This window comes from Apium graveolens, chromosome 11 (assembly GCF_009905375.1).
Source record: "Apium graveolens cultivar Ventura chromosome 11, ASM990537v1, whole genome shotgun sequence".
Classification (NCBI taxonomy): domain Eukaryota; kingdom Viridiplantae; phylum Streptophyta; class Magnoliopsida; order Apiales; family Apiaceae; genus Apium; species Apium graveolens.
Genome location: NC_133657.1, coordinates 149,713,791 through 149,741,347, shown reverse-complemented (window position 1 = coordinate 149,741,347; position 27,557 = coordinate 149,713,791).

Sequence of the window (27,557 nt, the reverse complement as noted above, 5' to 3'; positions counted from 1 at the left end):
GTTTCCTGGCCCTTTTTTTCAAAATCTTCTACCTGCATTAAAAAGACATCCTCATATATCTCCCCATTCAAAAATGCGGTCTTCATGTCCATATGATGCACCTGCCAGGAGTTTTGAGCAGCTAAAGCCAATAAAATACGTATTGTTTCAAGTCTTGTTACAGGTGCGTAAATTTCATCTAAATCAATGCCATACTCCTGTCAATATCCCTTAGCCACAGGACGTGCCTTGTGCTTTACGGCGTTACCACTCGCATCTCTTTTCAGTTTGTATATCCATTTTAGCCCAATGACCTTTTATCCTCTTGGAAGATCAGTTAATACCCATATTCCATTTCTTTCAATGGCATCGATCTTGGCCTTCATTGCCTGTCTCCAGTATTTCTCTTTCTTTTCTTGATCAAAGTTGACAGGCTCGTCTAATCACATAAGCATGAGCTCCTCATCCAACTCCACCTGATCAGTATTGTCATAGATGTCTGCAAGATTTCTGTATCTTTTGGGCTCTGTGCTTTCACCCGAGGTTTCACCTTCACTCTGTTGTACCCTGCGTCCAGAAGATATTATGGGGCTGTCATTTGAGTTTTTTTCTTGATTACCCTGAGACCTTCGTGGTGTTGATAATTCTGAACCTTCACGACTCGTTGTTGTTTCTAAATCATCAAAAACATCGCCTGATGCATGTTCTCCCACCACTATCAGCCTTTCTCCTTGTTCCTTTCTTTCACTTTGTTGTTCGTTCCATGGCTATGCCTTAGTTTCTTCAAAAATTACATCATGACTGACCATTATCTTGTTGCCTTTTGGGTTGTACAACCTGTAAGCCTTCGTGCCTGGCTCCTTGCCAAAATTTACCACACTTCGGCTGCGATCATCTAACTTCTTGATTAAGTTATTTGGCACTTTCATATACGCCTTGCAACCAAAGACCTTGATATGCCCAATGTTTGGTTTCTCCTTTTTCAAAACTGCATAAGGCGTCACTCCTGACAGTGCTCTCGTGGGCAGCCTATTCAAAACATATATAGTATGTTTTACTGCCTCCCCCAAGAAATTTACAGGCATGTGCATCTGTTTCAGATAGCTTCTCACCATTTCAACTACTGTTCTATTCATACGCTTCACCACTCTATTATGTTATGGAGTGTATGGAGCTGTAAGATGTCTGACTATACCTTAGGCTTCACAGAAATCAGAGAATTTGTTGGAGTTGAACTCCTCCCACGATCTGTTCTAAAAACCTTTACTTTCTTCTCAGAATTAGGTTTAACTCTCGCTACAAAATTCATAAATGCAACAAAAGCCACATCCTTATTTTTCAACAAATATGCCCACATGAAACGACTATAATCATCTACTAGAAGCATAAAGTATTTGTAACCTGAATGTGTGGTTGGCGTTATCGGTCCATATATGTCGCCATGTACGAGTTCAAGAATCTTGCTGACAGAGTATTTCGACTTAGATGGAAAAGGTTTCCTCGCCTGTTTTGATATTAAACAACCAGAGCATATTTCCTCAGGTGACACAAATTTTGGGAAGCCATGCACCATCTTGTTTGCTGACATCAGTTCCATAGCTTTAAAATTTACATGTCCTAGATGAGAGTGCCAAATCCATGCATTCTCATTTGCCTTCGACATCAAACACTTGTACCCATCACTTTCAATGATTATCTTGTACAGGCGATTTGCTAATCTTTTAACTTTCATCAGAAGCTTGCCATGACAGTCATGAACCCATAAAAAATCTCCATGCATCACCTTTGTTACCAGCTTCAGACAATTGACCCAGGCTTATTATATTATTGCACAAAGATGGAATGAAAAATACCTCACGTAGTTCACGTTCCTCGCCATTCTTACAGCTTAATATTATGCAGCCTTTTCCCTTTATCTCTACTTTCGAACCATCTGCAAATATTACTTGACCTGTCACACTTTCATCTAGAAATTTGAATTTTGATTTTTGACCCGTCATGTGATTACTTGCTCCGTTGTCTACATACCAGACATTTGATTTGTTTGTGTTTCCTCTTCTGTCTATACTCAATTTCGGTACAAACCTTTCTTCATTTAGAAGCATCATGTTCTCCTTTTTCTCTCCATGCTCAGTCAACAATAGTGCAGGCTCATCATCATCTATTTGAGCCATGTTAATTTCAACTTTATGTTCTTTATCACGCTTGGGTTTACGGCATTCAGCTGCATAGTGCCCGTATTAATTACAGCTAAAACACCTTACCCTTGTTTTATCACGAGCAACACGTCCACCTTCCTTGTTAGGACTTCTTTGATTTAAAAAAGAGCTGGCACTACCTCTGTAAAACCGTCTCGACCATTCTTCTTTTATCATCATCAATTTTCCCTCGTTAGCTTCCTTCTTTGTCCACTCTTCTTCTGTGAGCAGGAGCTGATTGTTGACACTTTCAGATTGCCCCTGCAATCTCTCTTCATGAGCCTTTAGTGATCCAACAGTTTTCTCAATAGACATCTCGTCCACATTGTCAAATTGTTCGATTGCTGATGCAATTTGTAGAAATTTTGTTGGGACAGCACGTAGTATCTTTTTCACCACATAGCTTTCTTCCACTTCTTCTCCAAGTGCTCCAATATTTGTAACTAATCCATTAAGTTTCATACAGAACTCGTCAATTAGCTTTTTCTCTTTAATACTATGGACTCGAACTCAGCTTTCAGAGTCTGTACTCTTGCTTTCTTGACTTGATCCGCTCCAAGACACATAGTCTTGATGGCATCCCATGCTTCCTTCGATGTCTCTTTCTCCGCTAGTGACAACAACATGTCTTCAGGTATACCTTGGTAAATCAGTGCCAAAGCTACCTTGTCAGTTCTTACATCAATGGTTGCCTTGGGATCCTTGGGCTCAATGACATCCCATACGCCATGAGCTTTCATATACACCTTCATCTTCAAGGACCACGCTGCATAATTGCTTTTGGCTAACATCGGATAACTCAGACCCAGTCCACCTTCTTTTATTTTATTTGATTCCATCGCTGTAGCCTTTGGCATATATTTTGGCATTCAACACGTAACCCAGCTAACCAAGCTCTGATACAAATTTCTTGAAACTAGAATGCCTGTATATAGATATATGCTATAAGTTGTGATAATATGAAAAACTGAGAAAATAAAAGGCTTGTCTGTTGTATTATTTTGCTACAGAAAATACATTTAAAGATCAATTACATCACGTATTGATGAGCAAGAAAATAGGAACAACTAACTACACTCCTCAATGTTCTCTACTGGTAACCATTATTCATGAAACTCCCTAAAACACTCTACAACTACATGACTAGGTCCATATAGCTATTTACAATAAAACAAACGTAAACAAATAAACAAATTAAAGTTAAGAAAAACATTATATTAAACCAACACATTATTATCGGAGCTAAAATGAGCGCCCATGAATTACGATCTCTTTTGATCAGACCGGCTTTAGTTAACAGTATGAACGGAAGCATATAAAATGATGTTGTTTGATTGAGATGTTTAGACAAGGCCACACACGTCTAGAAGTACACATAAGTTAAGTTAATTGGGAGGGATGAATACAATTTAAACAATTAAATTGATTTAAACAACTCACCATAATGAACAATTTTTATATTAATGAATAAACACTGATTACTATAATCTCTCAAGGATGAAATTAAAGAAACACCTAAAATTTATTCTTCTTGCATATCAGAAAACTATTAGTACATCAATATTACTATTCTTCTTCCATATCAGAGAAAACTATTAGTACATCAATATTACTAGTTTGCCTCACATGAGTTGTGACCAAATTAGTGGTACAACTAATTTATTTACCATGGAAACAAAAAAAATTGATGACACAGGGGATCAAAGGAGAACAGTCAATTTATATATCATGAAAACAAAAAGACCATGACATAGGGGATCAAAGGACAATGTAGACATGGTATTCATAAGGAGTCGAAACAGGGTATTTGTGTTACTTGCACATGTTACAATGAACTCCACGTTGCAATTTCATTAAAAAAATAATCTATCATAAAGGCTCTCAAAGATTGAGGGCTACACTAATGATCCAATTACCATTCCTCCAATATGAGTACCTCCACAATACATAATGATATGCTTTTCATTGGCTTCTAATTGAACACGAAATAACTATGTATACATACATAAAAAGCATGGACACAATCCAGCTATTTTTGTAAATTATTGTAATCTAAAACTATAACATTGCCTACAACATTATTAAGGTCAAGTAAAATATAAAATATTCAGTTAACTAATGGCTAACCAGCCATACCCATCTATATATTTATAAGTGGTTCTCCATGTCCTCACAATACTTGGAATTACACCAAGTATTGTCAATTCAACATCCTGCATAAAATTGATGATTTAACAACTTGTAAGACTCTTATAAGGAAGGATTAAAATAAAAATTTATATATATGAAATAGCTAATTAACTCACTATATTTTCTAATAGGGAACGCGGTATCATAGAATAGTTGTTAAAATAAATTTCAAAAATGACAAACTTAATTAAGTAAAGATAAAAAGTTATGATAAACGTTGGGAGGGATGGGAAGACTTGTAAACATCAATTATCATGAATTAGCGGGTATTATAAAATTTATGATGCTTACTCTGAGAATCAGCCAACACTATTATTGATGGAAATAACAACAATTCTACACCATCAATAAGAGATGCATCATTAAATAACTTGCTAACATGTTTCTTAATAAATTAGAATATATTTTTTTCCATTAAAATAGAAAAAAACTTATATAATTGGGGAAATAAACCATAAGTCTCATGAAATAAGTCTAAAATTACATATCAACTCTAGATGGATAAAAAATACAGAGTAATGTCGTCTGTGCTAGGGCCTGCATCCTTGAAGATTCTTCGTTACCATTCAGCAAGAGGAAGTAACGTGAAAACCAGTTTTGAGTTCATATTCTACGAAAAGTCATAGTCATTTCGAGATACTTTGGCGTATGGATCAGCTGAAATTTCTGCAAACAACATCATGCCACACCAGTCAAACTCAATGATGCCATTACACAAAATAAGAAACGCACTTAGCATTCTTGCTCAATCACGCATATGAGGACGTAAAAATATACAAATTTCTTTAGGTTCACCCGTAACTCAACTTCAAGAAGCACAAAACTACTTGCAGCATAACTGTATATGCAATATGAAGGATCAGTTTGGTTTGCATCTAGCCTTTGTTATCATCTCACAGACTTACGGCTCACGCGATTCAAACCACTTTATAATTTCAATACTTACTCATCGATGTACCTCTTGAATCATTATACTGTCTCTCAACATTTACCTGGAGCTCCTGAAAAAATATAATGCTAAAAGATTTACTAGTACGCTAGTTCTAAGATTATTTACTTTTGAATATTTTTACACTATTACATTAAATGAGAAATAATGCTTTTAAACACTAGCTAACCACACAAAATGTAGCGCATAAATATCCACTGTACTAATGTTCACTTGCAAGAGACTCTTCTATGATGAACTTATTCTAAAGTTTTATTTATTTACTTGCATAAATTTCAAAAATATGCAGAAAAACACAAGAATAACTCTGCAAAATTAACAAGAAATTCAGTCTCTAAAATTCATAGCTAGTATTTTCCTCTACTTAATTGCAATCGCTTGTTCTTCCAGAAGATACTAAGATATTTATATTTTTTCTATTGCCCCATAAAGATCTTAGCTCACAACTTAATAACAAAGGATATTATGAAAATGATCATAGGTATTGTTGATCAGTTATATATAATTTTGGGGCTTTATTGCTCCATTTTATACAACATTTGAATAGTATGTTATTCTCAGAAATTGGGGAACGTTACTATCATTTGTATAGTGTTTTGAACTATATGGTATCTTGAAATCGTATCCCATTAATATTTTTGGTGGCTATACTAATAAATAATATTTAATTTCAAACTTAATAAGTTGTGAATATATTTATTCTAGAGTGGGATACTTGTTGAGCATTATTATGCTAATCCTTGCGTTATTTATTAAACCTTTCAGTAGCTGAAGAATGTAGTCAATTATTCTACACTACAATGAACGGAAGTAAAAGATTCAACCCTGGGATAGCCAATTCAGAATGGTTAATGCAGAAGACAGCTGTATAGGTTTCTGTCGGGAATGTTGAAGCTGGTATTCAAGTCTAGTTGTTTATTCTGTACCCTTGTAAAATTAAGTTTAGCTGTTAATATAACTTCAGGTAGAGGTTGTAATTAATAGTGTGAGATCCTGGATAGTATATTTGGTTTCTATTAGGTAATGTTACTTTTCAAAATCGTTTTAAGGCTTTAACTTGTGTGTATAAGAGATTAGGGTTATTTGGCGTTGTATTATTGGATTGTTGAGTTAATGCAGGTAATATATGTTTAGACGATTGCATAGAGACTAAAATCCCTTACCCCGGATTTGGAGGTGTTATACTGGTGGTGTTGGACTCCATGTCCCTAATTTTGCGCCAAATCTGCTGGTACTCGCTGCTTCTGCACCAACAATTGCTACAATAAACGATCTTTACAGTTGAAGCTATAGCTGATTCATCACCGGCACTTATGGTTCTTGATATAAAGGGGGATCTGTGAAATCCCTAGATTAAATATTGGGATTGAAGATGGTAGAGCATGATCATTTCCCGTCAACTCCACCCTCACATCAAATTTATTATGATTTACATTAGTGACGTGTCACCAAGAAACTCAGCCTCATCACCTAAATTTATGGAACTATTACCAGCAAAATATCAATTCCATCTAAATCATATTCAGCATCAACAATATGCATTTGCTTTTGAGGGAAATTGACACATTCACCTCCTCCTTTATGGCCAACTTTCTTAGATTACTTTTGTATTTCATTTTCTATTTCTCACCTAGCTTTAACGGGAAAATCTTGAAATACTCAATGATTGAACGTATCATGTGAAATCCTTACACTATTACTTGCAACGGAATCAATATAACTCATATCTTTAGTTATCACTCCCTTAACAACCAAATATATATGCTCCAAAAATTGAATCTGCCAAAAAGTAAGGACAATAAAAATAGGAAATTACATAAGGAAAAATCTGGATCACCACATAATTGACCAATGATATGAATGGATAATTACCACAAACAAGTGTGAACCACCAACACGTATATAAAACAAACAAGTAGTACGTGCATACCAATGATTCCGGTCAGTTTAAAAAAATCCGGCAACCCAGGCAAATCTTGTCCTATTATATTCGTGTTTTCATCACAGTAAACACTTTTTCATCAATTACTACTTCTACTACAGCTACAATTAAGACTTTATCAACCTTCATCCTGACCACACACCTCACATCCAACATTTCGACACAAAGGTCGCTACTCTAACATTAGAAATCCAAGAGTGTACCGTGACCCGAATCCATCAACAAGCAGCCAATAACATATAACAAAATGTAGCTCAGAAATTATTCATCAAATCTACCAGTAAAAATCATGCAAATGACATATAAATTGTAATACAAAATGAAACAGAAAACTAAAAAAGATCGGAAACAATGTAAAATCAGAGATAAATTTGAGATAAAGACAAACAAAAGCAATAATTAGATTTTAGCAAACCTATAAATAAGAAACAAACGTAAAAATGATAGAAATGATAAAGTATATATATAACTAACTTGAAGATGAAGAATCTTGACGACGAAGAATCTTGATAGATCGGGAGGAAATGAGTGCCAATAGGAAAATAGTGGTCGACGAAGGGGCTTGCCGGAGTATGACCAGACGACGGCCAGTCAGAGAACGTCGGTGGTGATATCGTGGGGGCCTGTAGTCGAGGAGGTAGATGGAGAGAGAGAGAGGGGTGAGAGAGAGGGAGATGGAGGGGGAAGGAGCCGGATAAAAACAAGTGCGGCTTAACGCATAGGGGGGACGCGTAGGTTAGGGGTGGGGGGTTTTATACTTTATATAATTTTGTTTTATTTTTATTTATAAATATTTTTTATAAAATATAACTTCAACCGTTGGATTATTATGATAGTAGTTAAATTTGATCTGTTAGATATAACTCACGCGGATCACTGACATGGCACTAAATATAACTGTATTCAATCAAATTTAGGAGTGTTAATTTAAATATTATTAATATTATTATATAATTTGTTACCTTTTATAGGACATATAATATTAATTAATATTTTCATTACAAATATTATAATACTCTAAAATTTAAAATTTATTTTTGAGAACTCATTATTTTAAGAAAATTTTGAATTCATGATTTTGATCAATTTTATCATAAATACCAAAAATAGACATGCAGTGAAATTCTCTATTGTTAAATTAATTTTTTTGTTAAAATAATCAAGGAATAACAATTAAAAATTATTGATATTTTGCATATAACATTTTCTTTTAACCGTTTTAACATTTGTACAATTGGATCGTTCGATATTTATTTAATATTTTAGATTTATTATGGACAATGCACTAGTAAAAAGTACAGGTCAAACTACTAGTTAATTATTAAAATAGCAAACCTATTACATTTAATTTTTTCTCAACTTTTTATCTTACCACTAAAATATATAGTACTTGATATGCTTAAATTTGGATCATTCATAAACAATTTTTTAAGAAATCGTGGGAATAAATACTAGTAAGAATTATTGGTCAAACTACTAGTTGACTGTTAAAATAGGAAAACAAATAAATTTATTTTTTTCTAATATTTATATCATATCACTAATATATATAGATCTTCAAATTCTTATGGTTGGATCATTCATAAATTATTTTTAAAAAATCATGCCATCAATATGGGTGTAAAGAGTATTAAAAAGTACTTGTCAAACTACGAGTTGACTGTTAAAATAGCAAACCAAATAAATTTATTTTTTCTAAAATTTTATCATATCACTTATATATGTAGATCTTCATATCCTTATTTTTGGATCATTGATAAATTTTTTCAAAAAAATCGAAACATTAATATGGGACTAAACACTATTAAGAAATATTGGTCAAACTACCAATTGACTGTTAAAATAGGAAACCAAATACATTTGCTTTTTTCTAAACTTTTTATCATATTACTAAAATATTTTGATCTTATCTTTACAGTTGGATCATTCATAAACATTTTTAAAAAAATTGAAATATCGGTATTGGACTCACACTATTAAGAAATACTAGTCAAACTACTAGTTGACTGTAAAAATAGCAAACCAAATAAATTTATTTTTTTCTAAATTTTTTATTATATCACTAATATATATAGATCTTCACATCGTTACAGCTGGATCATTCACAAGTTATTTTGAAAAAATCATACCATTAATATGGGACTAAACAATATTAAGAAATATTGGTCAAACTACTAGTTGACTGTTGAAATAGCAAACCAAATACATTTTTTTCTAAAGTTTTTATAATATCACTAAAATATATAGATCTTGACATTTGTAAGGTTGGATCATTCACAAAAGTTTTAAAAAAATTGAAATAACAGTATGAGACTAAACACTAGTAAGAAATACTGGTCGAACTACTTTAGTGTTAGGATCTAACCCCCTGAATTCAATTGGTAAAAATAGTTAAAATTTAAATATTTAAATTACTTACATTTTTCCGTAAACTTTTTTTTTGACAATTTTCATATCTGTATGGTTGGAGTATAATCTAAAACAAATATAAAATAAATTAAAACTCAAACTATAATTATTAATTGATGCATAAATATCTAACTACCATAATAATCTTTTTAGCAAGAACTAAAATATAAATTTCGTGTAAATTTTATTCTATATTTTTTCAGAAATTTTCCGCCATTTTTAAAATTTGAATTCGACCAAAATCAAATTGAATTTAGTACAAAATTCGTTGGCGGGAAAATTTCCTCCATTTTTTGGAAAGGCTAATTTCGACCGAATGTGGTTGAATTTAGGAGTACGGCTAAACTCAACCGTATACAGTTGCATATAAATTCGGTTGTATTTATTCAGTTCTAATAAGTAAGGCTAAATTCTACGGAATGTGGTTGAATTTAGGAGCACGGCTAAACTCAATCGTATATGGTTGCATACAAATACGGCTGTATTTATTCGGTTGTAATTAGTACTAAATTTGACCGCGTAAATACGACCATATATAAATACGACCGCATGCGGCTGAATTTAGCTGCGCCCTTAAATTCAACCGAAAATGGTTGAATTTGATGTCGGTTGTATATGTGCAGTTGTATTTAAGCTTGTTCTCTTGTAGTGTTGCTTTATCTGTCTTCACTAGCAACATCTTTTTGTGTTAACTGTACCAAAAACTTCTTTAGCAGTACAAAAAGATGTTTTAAATTAATGGAGTAAGTAAGTTAGTATATTACTACTTTTGTTGTGTTTTAAGTATATTAAGTTCACATATACTTAAGCCTAAGTAAATTCCTTATATTAATGGAATCAATAAAATGCAACTTTATCACTTAAAAATGAGAAATATGATATTTTTAGCCTTGGGAATAATAATGTGGGAGTTGTTAACACTAAGTAGGCCATGGCATGGTACACTCTCACCTCCTGAGAGGGTAAGTTGTATACATCATCAGTATATTCTCTGTGATTAACATCTCTGTTTCATTTGCATTTAGTCTGATCTTGACTTTGTTTTATCTAGATAGGTTGTTTCCATTATTACACATGAGGGCTCATGACTAGAAATCCCTGTAAGTCAACTTCAAGGGCTAGTACAAGGTCTCCGCATTAGATCATATTTATCAGTTTTATCTTAATATTGTAGTGCTATTTTGGAAAAATTAACTTTATCCGGTTTACATAAATTGCTGGGCAGAAGTGCATGCAAGGTGTGAGGATATTCTCAGTCATTTACTAGACTGCGAGTACATCCTCAGCTAACTGCTATCCAGATTATTGTATAGTAAACAATATAATAGAGGTGTTACATAATATATTATCGGCGCAAGTTGTTATACTTTTTGTTTGAATTACTTGTCCTATAAAAAAATTTATGCATGCACAATCAGTTACCATTTGAAGCAGAATAAGTTTGCCACTATTTGAACCAAGTATATTTGATGGATAGAGTTTTTGTGCACTCTGTACGCGGGCTTAAATTAGTTCCATTTGTACTTCTGGTTGTATTTAAATCGGGAGATGAAAGGTCTTTCTAATTGTCATTTGTAATTCTCATGCTTCCAGTCCATGCATGCTTCAGATGCTTATGAACACATATTTGGATGCTTCAGATTGACCCAATAAAAATGGTTCTGATATATTTAAATGATTTCCATAATTAACTAGCCATGATTTTACATAGATTTATTTTATTTTTTGACTTAACTTTGTGAGTTCTTTTTCTATATTTGTATAAACTGCAGAAGACAGAGGATACATTGTTGTCACAGGGTATCACACAAATGAAGTTAGGAAGCCACAAATTTGCTCTCTGTGGTTGATCGTTGTTCCTTTTAAGAAAAAAAAGCTTCTCGAAGGATTGGTTGTTATAAGTTATACCGAATGCCTTACTTTTTTAATACATTCTAGCATAACTGCATCACATCATTTATGCTATTATTTTTAGACATTCAGAAAAAGTTGATTTATAATACGTACCAGGCATGACTACCTATATAGGAAATTGGAATATTTTGGTACAACTTGCTAAAATCGTTTTATGTTGTAGCTACGTGTTCTATGGCATGACATATGCATTGCCATACATATGTTATGATAATTATAATGCAGACATGTGGACATAGGGTACTCTATCTCTTTTCACTCTCTATATGTTATCTTTGGTTTAATTAGATAGTAATCATTTCTTAAATTCATCCATATATATGATGTATTAGTTTTATATATTTTACTACTTATTTCAAGTTTAATATATTAATGTATAATGTGCAGGCATTCAAATATCAAAGAGTAGATATATATGTAATTATTTAGGGTTTTTATCTGCACATTCTAAAATATTCAATGTATTAATGTGTTTTAGTAATTTTCAATACATGTAGATATTAGGTCGAAGATACTCAAGCTTGGGAAGCGGAAAAAAATCATTTGGAGGCCGGCATTTCCTTTGAGTTTTATGTTGGCTCCGATTAAAATTTGATGCCACCATTTGTATTAATAAAAAGAAGAAGGGCCATCTTACAAGTTTAAGTTTATTTTAACTTTTGTAAAGTAATTAATAGTTCAAGTTTATTTATTTTTGTAAATTCAGTTTGTAGTATATTTTTTGAAACATATGAAATGAACATTTAACTTATTTTCGAGAAATGCATATCACCAAATAATTTTTATTAAATTTTAATTGTGAAAATGTTACATCATGTAATACATGGATGACAATATGGGCCCCACCATATTCTAATGATTGCCCAAAATGTGTTGCAACACTGGTCAAGTCCTATTGCAACCCTTGTTGATGTTGTAGTAGAATGTTTGTTTAAAAGATAAGAAAGCGGTGCAATAAAGTGTGTCGGGGTTGCAATATAGTGCTTTCCAATGGCTAAAATTACGACCCCGAAAAAGCGTTACAATACCATTTTTGGCACCTATTGCAACATTTTTTTGGCCTTTAGCAACGCTTGTTGGGGTTGCACTATGCAATCTATGGCGTAGTGTTAGCTACATATAAATTTTACTCTTGCCTTTGCTTTAATCATATTCTGTTTCAACCATATTCTGTCATCAGCTTGATTCTCCATTATGATCAATGTCTTTAGTTTTTCAAGAGCTGACATTTAATGCATTGGTCTGGTTCACAGATGACTAGCACATATATGAATACCCTTACCTACTTTAAATTATTTATCTCATATCACCTTAAACTACTTTAGTGCATCAATTCACTGGAATCTCTAACCTTCATTACTAGAAACAGTTCATCTCTTTAACACTAAAGTTCCTTTTACATTTTATTCTTCATTAAGGCTTGAATATTATAATGAACTTCTTTTCATGACTTGATGACGGACTTGGAGATTTAATTCCATATTTTGATTGTTTATATTTTTCTATACTTCTCTCCTCAAGATTCCTGTGTTTCGTAGTTCATATTATTTACCTGTTTAATTTTCATGTCAAGGTATATTTCTCAGTTACATATTACGTTACATTATGATTTAGGGATGGTCATCATTTTTCAAATGATTTGTTGGATTATCAATCACTTTTTCATATTACAATGAGTAAATCAATGCACACACAAGTATTATCAATCTTTACATAATCAACTCTTATAATTTTCTCACTAGCAGCTCTTCTTGTAATCTCATAAATATTATTTCATTCATTGATAAGTGGCAGTCATTCAAAGACTAATTTTTCAGGCTAGGCATTTCTTTTCTTAATTGTTTCATCAATTTCTGTCGCATAGCTAGGATCATGATCAACCATTTATTCTGACAGTTCGACGATTGAGAGAATAATGTAAATATCTTCTGGGAGTGAGAGGTTGCTTCGATAGCAGGAAAAATGAAACATAGTGAGAGAGAAAAGACATTTGTTCAGGACTTGCAAGTGAGAATTAGAGTTTCACCTTAGTTGATGATGGAAAAAATATGTGATCCAGGGGAGGCCCTGGTGCAAGAATAGAGAGACTAGGAGAAAAAAAATAGGTAATGGAAACATATATGACATATCTTAACACAAGGAAGTTGATGAATATATGCACTATATATTTTCACTCATTCAGTTACTGTTCTTAGACTGAAAGAACTCATTCAAACTTTTGATGAAAAGAATAAGGGGGAGAACAAGAAAGTTAGCTCCGAGGGTGTCTTTAACTAAGAGGGAGAACATTCATGGCCCATAGTTTCAACGACAAAGAAAAAATGAGACATAGTTTAAGTAAATAGTTCAAAATCAATCAACCTCAACCCAAGTGAAGCATTAAGTCAACATGTACTATTCAATGTTCCAATAATGCACTAGGTGCATATTGTCTGAGCACAAACTTCAAGGTTTATGGCAGAAAAGCTCAAGTAATAAATTTGGAAGAATTCATCATGACAGATTGATCAGAACATAGCTAGGACTAGAGAAGTCATATCAAGTGGGAAAAGTTAAGCCTAAATCAGCTCAATCTCATGGAATATATCTCGTTGTAAAACCTCTTCACTTTTTTGTCAATTTTTATTTTTTATTGCTAAGAAGCTTAATTCAAATAAACTGTGTTGTCTTAACATCAATATATTTGGAGTGTGTATTTCTATAATCAAGGCTCTAATTCATGGTGGTTATTCTCTCAGTCATAAATTAGGAAGATTATTAGGAATCAGGACAAATTCATGATTATAAGCAAACCTCATGAATAATTATGTTAATTAAATTTTATAGCCTTCAACGGCTAACCATCCTAAGTGATAGCCGATAAATGGGTAGTCCGTTAACTGATGAGGTTTCTATAACATTTTTTATGAGACTTCCATAGTATTTAGTGTAACACCCTAGTCTCACATTAAAAATATTTAAGATTTTTCTTCTATATATCAGTCAAAGTATTACTATTATGTGTACCAACCCTGTGGTTGGCTTGTTGTTTACCCATGTCGATTGCATTTGGGCCAGTAGTATTCGACTTATTTTCAACACAAAATGAGGATTTGAACCAGTTTCCGAAAAATGCTCCAGATTTGACCCAGGTTATCACTTATGGTATCAGAGCTAACTCACGAAAGTTTGATTCGTCAAGTTTCCAGAGGTACGGACGCGAAGGCTAGTGGTATTCTCCCTCAATAGATAGAGATCTGGAGGCAAGAATGTAACGTCAGGAAAATTTACGTTTGTATTACATCATATTTATAATAAATTATGTGTATTAATATGTCATTTATGTGTAATTATTTGTTAAGCCCTAAGTGTTACGTGTTACGTGCATTTCGTGTCATTTCTGTATTTTTTAAGATATTTTCCAGATGTTTTATTTTGCATTCATCGCTGTCATTTCAAACATTTTACGACCCAAACCATGATTTTAAAGCCAGTATTTCAAATAAAATAATGGACCTTATTTTTCATCAAACGGCATTTACCATCGCATTATTCAGAACATCTAGATATTTTATAAATTTTCTCATTTTGTGAAAAATGAGTTTTCCGGGCCCCATTGGGTGTTAAAAACCCCACAAAAATCACAATTCTATTTTTATAAAATTATAGGACTTTTATTTATACCATTTCTTTGTATTTTAGCATTATTCACATTTTTTGGGAAATTTTAACATATATATTGTATATATAAAATATTTATAAATTAAATTTTAATACCAGAAAATTATGAAAATTAGGGCCAAATATTTTTATTAGATGAAGAATTAGCCCCTTAATTTTATTTAGGAGTATTAATTTTGCAGCTATAAATACCCTAATTATTATTAATTTATTTAATTAAAAAACAAAAAATTCTGCAATTATTCCCAATTTCCAGAAATTAGGGTTTGGTGTTCTTGGCTTCCACCAGCGATTTAATTGTGATTCTGATCTCCAAATCAAGCATGTGAGTAGTCAATCAAAAGCTCTTGATCTCTACTTTTGATTTCTGTCATCAATTTTGTGTTTTGTTGCTTTGATTTTCAATTCGTATTTTAGGGTTTATAGTCGAATTAGGCGTTCTTGATTCTTGAATTGTTTGATGATTTTGATGGTTAGTATAGCTTTCCCTCAGTCTTAGGAATGATTTTGAGTATTCAATTGATTTGTATAACCCCAGGAGGGTATGGTTCGAGTTCGTGGGTTTATCCGAATTTTTGATTCGTTTTTCTATGATTTTGGTGATGTTGTGATTGTTGTTGATGGCTGGGTTTGATTGTAGAAGTTAATAGCTTTATTTTCGTATATTAAACATCGAGTTTGGTTAACGTTTTCGATGGGGGAAGTTTTCCGACGAGGCTTGCCGGAGTAGCTTCGGGAATCCGCCGGAGTTCATCGGGGAAGGACGATGGGACGTCAGGAGCGGGGCGCAGGGACGGCGGTTGCAGGCAGGAATAGATATGGGCAGAAAAGAGATCGAAACAGTGGTGTTTTCGCTGCACTCGGAGCTCGCCGTGGCTTCACCGGAACCGGACACGGCGTCGGGATTCCAGGCTGTTCTTCAGGACCCGTGGTCGACCCGGTTTCAACACGGTGTTCGACCCGGTTTCGATCCAAAATCCCCCAATTAGTTTATGTGAAATATGTTTCTGTAATTAAATTTATTTACTTTTATTTTTATAAAATAGAATTTAATTTTGTAAATTATAAAAATCAAATAAAAATCAGTTTTAAATTTTGAAAAGTATAATTAATAATTCCTAAATTATTTTATTAGTTTATAAATTCGAATTCAGTTTTTTAATTAATTATTTAACTATTTATCTTATTATTTATCTATTTAATTATTATTTAATAGTTAAGCAAATAATTAATAATTAGGGAAATAAAGCGAGTAACTCGTATTCATACGAATAATTGAACGATAAGTTCGATTATTATTCGAGCGATAGTTAATTATTCGTAGAGTGTCGTAATAATTATTCCTAACAAATAATTAAAATAATAAATTATTTATTCAATAAATAACGTATCAACCAATGATATCGATTATTTATTTGTAAATAATCGATCTAATCGAATAAGTAGTAATAAATTATAAATATTTGTAATAAATTGAAATTAATCCTAATAATTAAGGATTAATTATTTTAGATTATTAAATAATTACTTATTAAATATTTATTAGTTATTTATTATTTATTAATTATTTAAAAATGATTAATTATTTCGATAATTAATCGAATAACTTTCAATAAATCATAACATATTCATTATAACTCCAAAAATTATAGAAAAATTATTTTTGACTTTGATTTTTCTTAAATAATTATATAAAAAATATTTTAGGGTTTAAAAATTAGTAATAATTATTTATATTGAATAATAAATTGAATTATCAGTATTTAATTGATATTAATTAGACCGTTAGTCCGATTTGAGCAAAATGAAAGCCATTTGACTCAGAAAAATAAATCCTTTTCATTAAAAATAATATTAAAGCATAATTTCTTCTAGAAATTAGTTGACGTTGTTGCTTGCTTGATTATCAGTCGAAGTGCGAGCCGAGACGAGTCCGGAAAATTCCGAAAAAATGGGAAACAAGGTAGATGACGATCAGTGGAGCGATCAGCGAGTCAATTTTGATTCTAAAAATTATTTTAATTCTAAAAATGATTCTGTGCTTATGTGCTTATGTGTATTATGTGGTTAATCGAGCCTTACTTGCTTATATATAATAATACGAGTCAGTCATAAGCATATGGGTAGATAATAGGAAAAAAATGAAGTCAATTCAAGATGCAATTGAAGTACAAAATGACTTAATCAGTTTATTTTGCTAACAGAAGCTAAGCCAGCAAGGAAGGTTGAGTAGGTGATAGACGAAGGTCATTTAATTATAGTAAGTCGCGTAGAAGGCAAGTTTCTCCCCTATTCTATTTTTCAGAATAGTGATATTCTCTTCAGATTCTTATTACATTTGCACTCTTTTGATTCCCTTGTTCATATTTCATTTCGATTCTTGATTTATTCTTTTCAGTTGAATTCATTATTCAAATTCCAATTGTTACTCACAATTATTGATATATTCTGGTGATTGGAATATATCAAAGCATACCGATTATGCCGGTTGTTATTCCAGGGACTGGATAATAATACTTTGGGGATTAAGTTTACTTAATCCTAAGGACCGGGACATAACCGGTTCCTTGAGATGGGCCGTAGTGCGTGGATGCCCGACGGGATCCATATAGTGAGATATAGATCTGCATTGTATTCTGGCTGATCAGCAGGGTATAGATGCGAACTTGAGTCCAGTTTAGTTCATTTGTAATCGCCAATAATGGCCTTCTTTCTATTCTCGTGGGGTGATATCTTTGTCGATATACCCGGGTTACAGATTCATTTATATTACTTTAACACTGTTTATAATTTGCGAACTTGTTGTGCAATTTTTGGCTCAACCTTTTTGTTGTTATTCACCTTATTATTTTCAGTTAAGAAGGAATATGAAACCCATCAGGAGACGAGTGGTAAAGAAGCGGGTCAAGCCTCGGGATCCTCTCATACCCAAGGTGTTGATCCCAATCCAGGAAGAAAGCTTTGAGTTGCCCGAACAGGTGGTGTGTAGATAGTAAGTATGTGTGTTTGAATAAAAGACGAACTTAGTTTAAAACTGAGTAGACAATGGTTTGTAATAAAGAGAGTTTGTGAAATTTTGAATTCGGTTTGTAATAAAAGTAGTTAGCAGTTCTTGTTTTCATACTTCAACCTAAAAAGATCCTGGTTAGTGTTAAAGGGGTTTAGTTTTATTTCTTTATTATTGTGAATCAGATTGTACAGGTTTGGTGATTAGCTAGTAACCCCCAGACTTATACCCCGGGTCTGGAGGGCGTTATAGGTTTGGTATCAGAGCTGTAGGTTTGGTTTCTGAAAACGAGAACATTAGGGTTAAGATAGGATAGGGAGATCACATAAGATAGGAATAGATAAATAGGTAGAGTAGTGTTAGGATTTAGGTCAGATTAGCATAGGGAAGTGTAAATCTTAGGATTGTTTAGTGACCTCTCTTTTGTGTGATATATTATCAGATGGCATTTTCTGGTTATTCTGCATCTTCTGAGAGGACAGTCACCGAGACAGCAGCACCAGTTATACCTCCAGTATCGGAGTACATCTTTCCTCCTCTACCACCTCCACCACCATTGCCACTGGAGCTCGTACCACTAGTACAGGGGATAGTTCATGACCCCATAGAGATGTTTGATCTATTTGAGTTGTTTGAGCCGATGGTTCCTTTACCAGTTGAGCATCAGTTTATACCAGGGATTGAGCAGGAGTTACCGCCGCCACCATTTTTACCTCCTATACCAGTGCATGCCCCAGAGTTGGATGTATTTCAGATGATTTCAGTCGAGGGGATGGGAGAGCATGATGTGGATCTATAGCTAGGATTACCACATCAGGGTGCAGGTATACCGAGGGTTCCTTCACAGGAGTCAGTGGGTCAGGTTGCACAGCCGTATATGGTACCATACCATGAGTACAGGGTTATGAGGGATGATATGGAGTATTGGCGGGCACAGTGTCGAGAGATTATGCATCTGTTTGACCAGAGGGACATAGTACCATTAGCGGCCCTATAGCCGGATTACTATATGAGACAGCGATTGTAGTCGGTGTTGATGAGTGCCACTTGGGAGCTTGATGATTTGAACCATGAGGGACCACATGTTGGGTTCTGAGGCATAAAACGCAGCGTATAAACGTAAATAAAATAAAATAAAATTTGAAACCCAAAAACAGGATCCATGTATAATTGTGGGCAGATTATGGAGATAATGAATCATACCTTTCAAGAGCTTAACTTTCACGAACTCAACGGAGATCCTAGCTATCACGCTTTGTGTCTACTTCTCGGAGGAACACCTCTATGGTATCCACACGAGTACCTCCAAGAACGTCTCACGAACTTGGCTACGGAATGGATGTACTAGCCTCCTTCTTGACATTCCGAATTGCCTCTGCCTCTCTTTGATGATAGGGTTTTCTCCAAAACGTACTCCCTCTTTAACCTATCATTATCTATTTATAATGGCTGATTCAAAAGGCCCATAACAGTAAAGCCCAATCCTAGTAGGTATTGGATTAAATAATAAAAATGAATTTCTATTATTTAATTAATAACTAAGTCATACTTAATTATTATGGGCAAAAAACATTCCTTTTAATTTGAATTTATATTATCTCAATTAAGTCTTAATTAATTATAATAAAATTTGAATAATCATCAATTAATTTAAATCCATAATTTAAATTAACTATTCCATTAAGTGCTCTATTGGTGCGACCCTACAGGCTATTATTTAATTGGCAATAATTTTATTCTCTAATAAAATTATAAACAATGAGCGGTATCTAGTAATACATCATTGTTACCCAATTAAACAATAATTAAATCATGATTAGATAAAACCTTTCGCGATTAATGTTTTTCATGTAATATAATCCCTTTAACCATATATATTATAGATTAAACTCGAGGCACGTATTTAGTCATCCTCTTCGACATTTAATCCGGGTTTACTTGATCCGTGAGTAGACTATCAAGACAAATCATTATTTGAGCATGACCATGCTTTTATAATCTCACTCAATCAAGAGGCCAATAATATCTCTCCTAATTATAGGAGGGTTAAATCCTTTATCTATCATTCATATTTCTCATACGTCTCATGATATACCCGATGTCCACTTTTATCATCACCCGATCAAAAGTAACTTTTAATGTAGTCAAAGTATATTAATCCTCGTATAGAAATATAATGATTTCAAGTCAAAGGATCATTATACCATTATCACTGTGAGTCTTTCTTATGACTTTATTAAACATGAAGAATCTCACTGTGGGTCTGTCCAGTACCATGTACTCTCACATGTACCTATGTATTGACTTTAATATCCCCATACTTATAACCAATGAGATGTGGTTATCTTGTCAAACAACATACTAGTCTATCTATGTATTATTATTGTCCTATATAATAATACTCGACTAGGGACCTTTAAGAATATGATATATTATATATCTCAAGTTCAAGTCATGTACTTAAACTATATAATGTGTATCATGATTCTAAGGACATTTATTATGCTAACAAAATATTGCAGTAATTAAGGTCATAATAAATACATTTATTGAATGATGAACTGACATAAAGATTTAAAAGAATAATGTATTGCCTCTAGGGCACCTACACTAACAATCTCCCACTTGCACTAGAGCCAATCACCCTTATATCTAATACTCATGGAATAGTGTGACCATCGTGCTTCTGCTGCGATAAGCCTTTGGTCAGTTGGTCTGCAAAGTTATCATTTGTGTGCATTTTACATATGTGTATATCACCCCTTTCATTAATCTCTCGAATAAGGTGAAAACTCCTGAGTATATGTTTGGCCCAGGATTATGATCTAGGTTCTTTATCCTATGCAATGGCTCCATTATTATCGCAGTATAGATCAATGGGATCTGCGATCGATGGAACCACTCCCAAATTAGAAATGAACTTTTGAATCCAAATGGCCTCCTTAGCTGCTTCACAAGCTGTAATGTACTCAGCCTCCATTGTAGAATCATCTATTGTTTCTTGCTTTGAACTCTTCCAGCTTACATCACCTCCGTTTAGACAAAACATAAAACCACACTGTGATACAGTATCATCTATGTCTGTTTAAAAACTTGCATCGGTGTAACCTTTTACAACAAGTTTCTCTTCTCCTCCATACACGAAGAATGAATCTTTAGTTCTTTTTACGTACTTAAGAATATTTTTGACTATCGTCCAGTGACCTTCACCCGGATTAGACTGGTATCTGCTCGTCATGCTCAAGGTATACGAGACATCTGTGCGAGTATATACCATTGCATACATGATAGATCCAATTGCTGAAGCATATGGAACTTTATTCATGTGGTCCTTCTCATCCAATAATTTCGGACACTGGTCCTTAGAGATCGTTATCCCTTGAGACACGGGGACATATCCCTTTTTTGCATTTTGCATTCCAAAATGATGCAAAACCTTATCAATGTATGTGCTCTGACTTAGACCGGTAATCCTTCTAGATCTTTCTCTATAGATCCTTATTCCTAGAATATAGGATGCCTCTCCTAAGTCTTTCATGGAGAAATTGCTCCCTAACCAAGTCTTAACAGCCTTTAGAGAAGGTATGTCATTCCCCATTAGTAGTATATCATCAATATATAGTACTATGAATGTGACATAGCTCCCACTAACCTTCTTGTAAACACACGGTTCATCTTCATTTTGAACAAAGCCATACTCTGTGAATATTTCATTAAAATGGATATTCCATCTCCTAGAGGATTGCTTCAATCCATAAATGGATCGACACAATTCACATACCTTGCCAGCATTCCTTGGATCGACAAAACCCTCATGTTGTGTCATGTACACATCCTCTTAAAGGCTTCCATTAAGGAAGGTTGTTTTGACATCCATTTTCCAGATTTCATAATCATGGAATGCTGCAATGGCAAGTAAAATCCTTATAGATTTGACCATAGCCACTGGTGAGAAAGTTTCATCATAGTCAATACCATGAATTTGTTTGAAACCTTTTGCAACCAGCCTAGCTTTATAGGTCTGGACATTTCCATCCATGCCCTTTTTCTTCTTAAAAACCCATTTGCACCCTATGGGTTTTACCCCTTCAGGTGGATCAACCAAAGTCCATACTTGGTTTTCGTACATGGAATCTATCTCGGATTTCATGGCTTCAAGCCATCTCTTGGAGTCTGGACTGTTCATAGCATCTTGGTATATGAGAGGCTCATCTTCATCTATGAGCATCAAATCACCACACTGAGTCATGAGAAATCCATATCTCTCTGGCTCATGGAGAATTCTACCAGATCTACGAACAACCTGTGTTTGTTGAGCATTATTATTATTCTGCTCTTGTTCCACTTCAGGTTTAATGCTATTTTATGGTTCTCGATCTTCATCGAGATCTATAGTTCTCCCACTGTTTCTTTTGGAAACAAAATCTCTTTCCATGAAGACAACATCTCGAGCAATAAACACTTTCTGCTCATAAGGACTATAAAAATAATACTCCTTTGTTTCATTAGGGTATCCCACAAAAATGCACTCTTCGGATTTAGGTCCAAGCATATCAGATTCTTGACGTTTCACAAACGCCTTACATCCCCAAACTTTCATAAAGTTCATGCCTGACCGTTTCTCCTTGCATATCTCATATGGAGTCTTTTGAACCTTCTTAGTAGGAACACGATTAAGTGTGAAAGCCGTTGTTTCTAGAGCGTAACCCCAGAAAGTAATTGGAAGATCTGCATGACTCATCATCTATCGCACCATGTCCAACAAGGTGCGATTTCTCCTCTCCGAAATTCCATTCCATTGAGGTGTTCCTAGCGGAGTGAGTTGTGATACAATACCACACTCTTTCAAATACTCTCTAAATTCGGTGCTTAAGTATTCACCCCCACGATCGGATCGTAAGATCTTAATACTTGCATCTCCACCAATTTGCTTCTCTACTTCAACCTTGTATTCTTTAAATTTTTCAAAAGAATCGGATTTGTTCTTCATAAGATATACATATCCATATCTACTGAAATCATCAGTAAATGTTATGAAGTAGTAGGAGCCTCCTCTAGCCATTACACGCATTAGGCCACATACATCACTATGTATTAGCTCCAGACGTTTAGTGGCCCTTTGACCCTTACCAGTGAAAGGGGCTTTAGTCATCTTACCAAGCAAACAAGATTCACATTCTTGGTATGATTCAAAATCAAACTTATCCAAGTATCCATCCTTATGTAATTTGGATATGCGTTTCTTATTTATGTGGCCTAGACGACAATGCCAGAGGTATGTTTGATTTGAGTCATTCATTTTAAGTCGTTTGTTTTCTATATTACAGACATGATTATCTAAATCAAGAACATATAAACCATTAAATAAACGCGCAACACCATAGGTTAAATCATTCAAAGGAAAAGAGCAATTGTTGTTCTTTATTGTAAACCAAAAACCTTTCTTGTCCAAACAAGAAACAGAAATAATGTTTCTGCGAATCGCAGGCACGTAAAAATAGTCTTCTAGTTCTAAAACAAGCCTAGAGGGCATAGATAAATAATAGGTCCCTACAGCTAAAACAACAACGTTTGCTCTATTGCCTACTCTTAGGTCCACTTCTCCCTTAGCCAAAGTTCTACTTCTCTGCAGGCCCTGCATATTTATACAAATGTGAGAAGCACATCCAGTATCAAGTACCCAAGATGTAGAAATAGACAAATTAACTTCTATAACATAAATACATGATCCAGAAATCTGAACTGCTTTCTTTTTATTTAGATCCTCCAAGTAAATTGGATAGTTTCTCTTCCAGTGACCATCTTTCTTACAGTAGTGACATTCACCCTTGGACACACCATCTTTAGGCTTTAAAGCCTGTTTGGGACCTGCCTTTGGCTTGGGTGTAGAACCAGATCCAATCTTCTTCTTACCCTTCCACTTTCCCTTCCCTTTGGCCTTACCTTTATTTACCATCAGTATGGGAGCAGGTTCAGCTGTCTTCATGTTGGTCTCATATGTTCTCAACATATACAACAATTCAGTAGGTGTTTTGTCAAATTCATTCATATTGTAGTTCACAACAAACTGAGTGAATTTGTTGTTCAAAGAATTCATGATTAGGTCAATACCAGTTTCCGGACCAATCGGGAAACCCAAAGTTTCAAGGTACTCAATGTAACCAATCATCTTCAGAATATGTGGGCCAACTGGTTCACTTGCCCCTTGTTTGCAATTAAAAAGTGTCTTACTCGTGTTGAACCTTTCTTGACGAGTTTGGCATGCAAACATGCCTTGTAAGTGCTCATTGATAGTATGTGCATCCATATGCACATGCTGTCTTTGAAGCTCAGCACTCATAGTTGCCAACATAAGACATGCAACATCATTTGCATCATTCTCATCCCTTGTGTGTGCTACTCGTTCATCAGCAGTAGCACCCTCAAGAAGGGGGCCTAGGGGAGGAATTTCAATGACATGAAGCTTGCGCTCCTGCCTGAGGACAATCCTCAAATTCCTCTGCCAGTCTAGGAAGTTGTTTCCTCCTGTCAGCTTGTCCTTCTCAAGGACTGAACATACGGATAGTGTGTTTGTGTTGTTTGCCATTACTCAGTATCTACAATAATAAAAATGCAAAATAAACATTAGAAAGTCTGAGTTAAAATTTTATGTTCATATGATTATGATATATTCATAATATATCTCCCACTATTTTTTTATCAAATTAATAGCCCTAACTATTAATTCGGAAAGTATATCCCACAAATCTTTCTAGTGAGCCAAGGTCCATATTTCGTCATGTCCTAAGTCAACCACTGGTATCCTTAAAACATGATTATTTAGGTAGACAACTGTTGTCAATTATATCATATATAATTCTTGGATAATTTGGTGAACAACATTTCATCTTATTTATCTAATAGATTTTTTAACCAAACTCTATGCTTCTAAGTTCATAATAGTTGAATATAACCTGTCATATTCACCTTATTATGATGACTCAGTTAAGTTAGACCCAATGATACAACGTCCGAATATAACCGTTTATATTCGTCGCATTTCACCACGATAGATAGGAGTCCCCTGCCACTGACAGCCCTTCCCCTTATCGATCTAGGATTCAATGAATGTTCATTCATTGGAAAGCATCTGATTAAAACTTAATATTTTTACTTAGGGATTCCAAATTTTTCCTTGAATAAAATACTTCAAATCAATACTCGTCAATGGTTTGATTTCCAGGTAGTGGAGGAGTTACATCGGTCTCGCTTAAAACCCACAACCTTACAAGTTCTATGAACCCGTTGTTGACCAAATCGCCCCATGTCAGAAATAAAGAAAATTCGTATTTTATTCCGTGTTTCATAAACACGAGAATCTCATGATCGTTTGTTAATTTTAAATCTTGAGTTGTTACAGATTTTATCTTGTTTAAAGGCATGGCATGGGTGATGTATCTAATACATACATGCATCATTAATCTAATTAAAACATTCATTTTCTGCTCTACACATACTATTTATACATCATATGAAAAGTGCGTAAAGTAAATGTGCAATAGTTATGGCCCAATCCTATGTGATCTTTTTAGGCTAATGAAAAGATCAAGGTCAATCTATGGTGTAAAAATAACTATTACATATGTCTTCTCTATTGCTTCCATTATCTCCTTGGCCTCCATATGATGCCTCCTTGTTCCCTTGTCGTTCTTGGATGTTACATTAAGAATTATACTAATAAACTTACAAAAGAACTCGATTTACATTCGAGATAAAACAACTACAAATAGAAAATGACATGCAAGTCATATTTATTACAAACGAAAAGAATAAACCATTACAACTAAGGACTTAAGGCCATAACTATGCACCATGCTCAAGTAACCATTAAGGAACAAGATAGATCATATAAAGATGACATAGTATTTATCACTTATCATGATCCAATGAAGAATAATAAATAAGTAAAGCATATGTCATAAGCAAAAATTAAAACGAAACCCTAAACATGCGAGCCCCCTAATGGTGGAAATTTTTGCAAAATCAAGTATCAGAATACTAGCAAAACATGTATCAGAATACTATTCCAGAAGCATGTATCAGTATACACACGATCCATATCCCAGTTACCAAAAACATGTATTTGTATACATATTTTAAGAGATCGCATATATATGAGTTATGACAGATCTTAAACATACTAGTATCATCATATAGATCATTAACAGATTCATCATATCATTCATATAACATAACTATTATCATGGTAGACTCATATAACATAACTGTTATCATGGCAGACTCATATAACATAATTGTTATCATGGCAGACTCATCACACATGCATACTTGTAAAGATACAGTAAACATGTAACCAAATCAGCCCCTTATACACGTAGCTCTGATACCATTGTTGGGTTCCGAGGCATAAAACGCAGTGGATAAACGTAAATAAAACAGAAAAAATTCAAAACCCTAAAACAGGATCCATGTATAATTGTGGGCAGATTATGGAGATAACGAATTATACTTTTCAAGAGCTTAACTTTCACGAACTCAACGGAGATCCTAGCTATCACGCTTTGTGTCTACCTCTCGGAGAAACACCTCTATGGTATCCACACGAGCACCTCCAAGAACGTCTCACGAACTTGGCTACGGAATGGATGTACTAGCCTCCTTCTTGACGATCCGAATTGCCTCTGCCTCTCTTTGCTGCTAGGGTTTTCTCCAAAACGTACCCCCTTTTAACCTATCATTATCTATTTATAATGGCTGATTAAAAAGCCCCATAACAGCAAAGCCCAACCCTAGTAGGTATTGGATTAAATAATAAAAATGAATTTCTATTATTTAATTAATAACTAAGTCATACTTAATTATTATGGGCAAAAAACATTCCTTTTAATTTGAATTTATATTATCTCAATTAAGTCTTACTTAATTATAATAAAATTCGAATAATCATCAATTAATTTAAATCTATAATTTAAATTAACTATTCCATTAAGTGCTCTATTTGTGCGACCCTATAGGGTATTATTTAATTGGTAATAATTTTATTCTCTAATAAAATTATAAACAATGAGCGGTATCTAGTAATACATCATTGTTACCCAATTAAATAATAATTAAATGGTGATTAGATAAAACCTTTCGTGATTAATATTTTTCGTGTAATATAATCCCTTTAACCATATATATTATAGATTAAACTTGAGGCATGTATTTAGACATCCTCTTTGACATTTAATCCAGGTTTACTTGATCCATGAGTAGACTATCAAGACAAATCATTATTTCAGCATGGTCATGCTTTTATAATCTCAT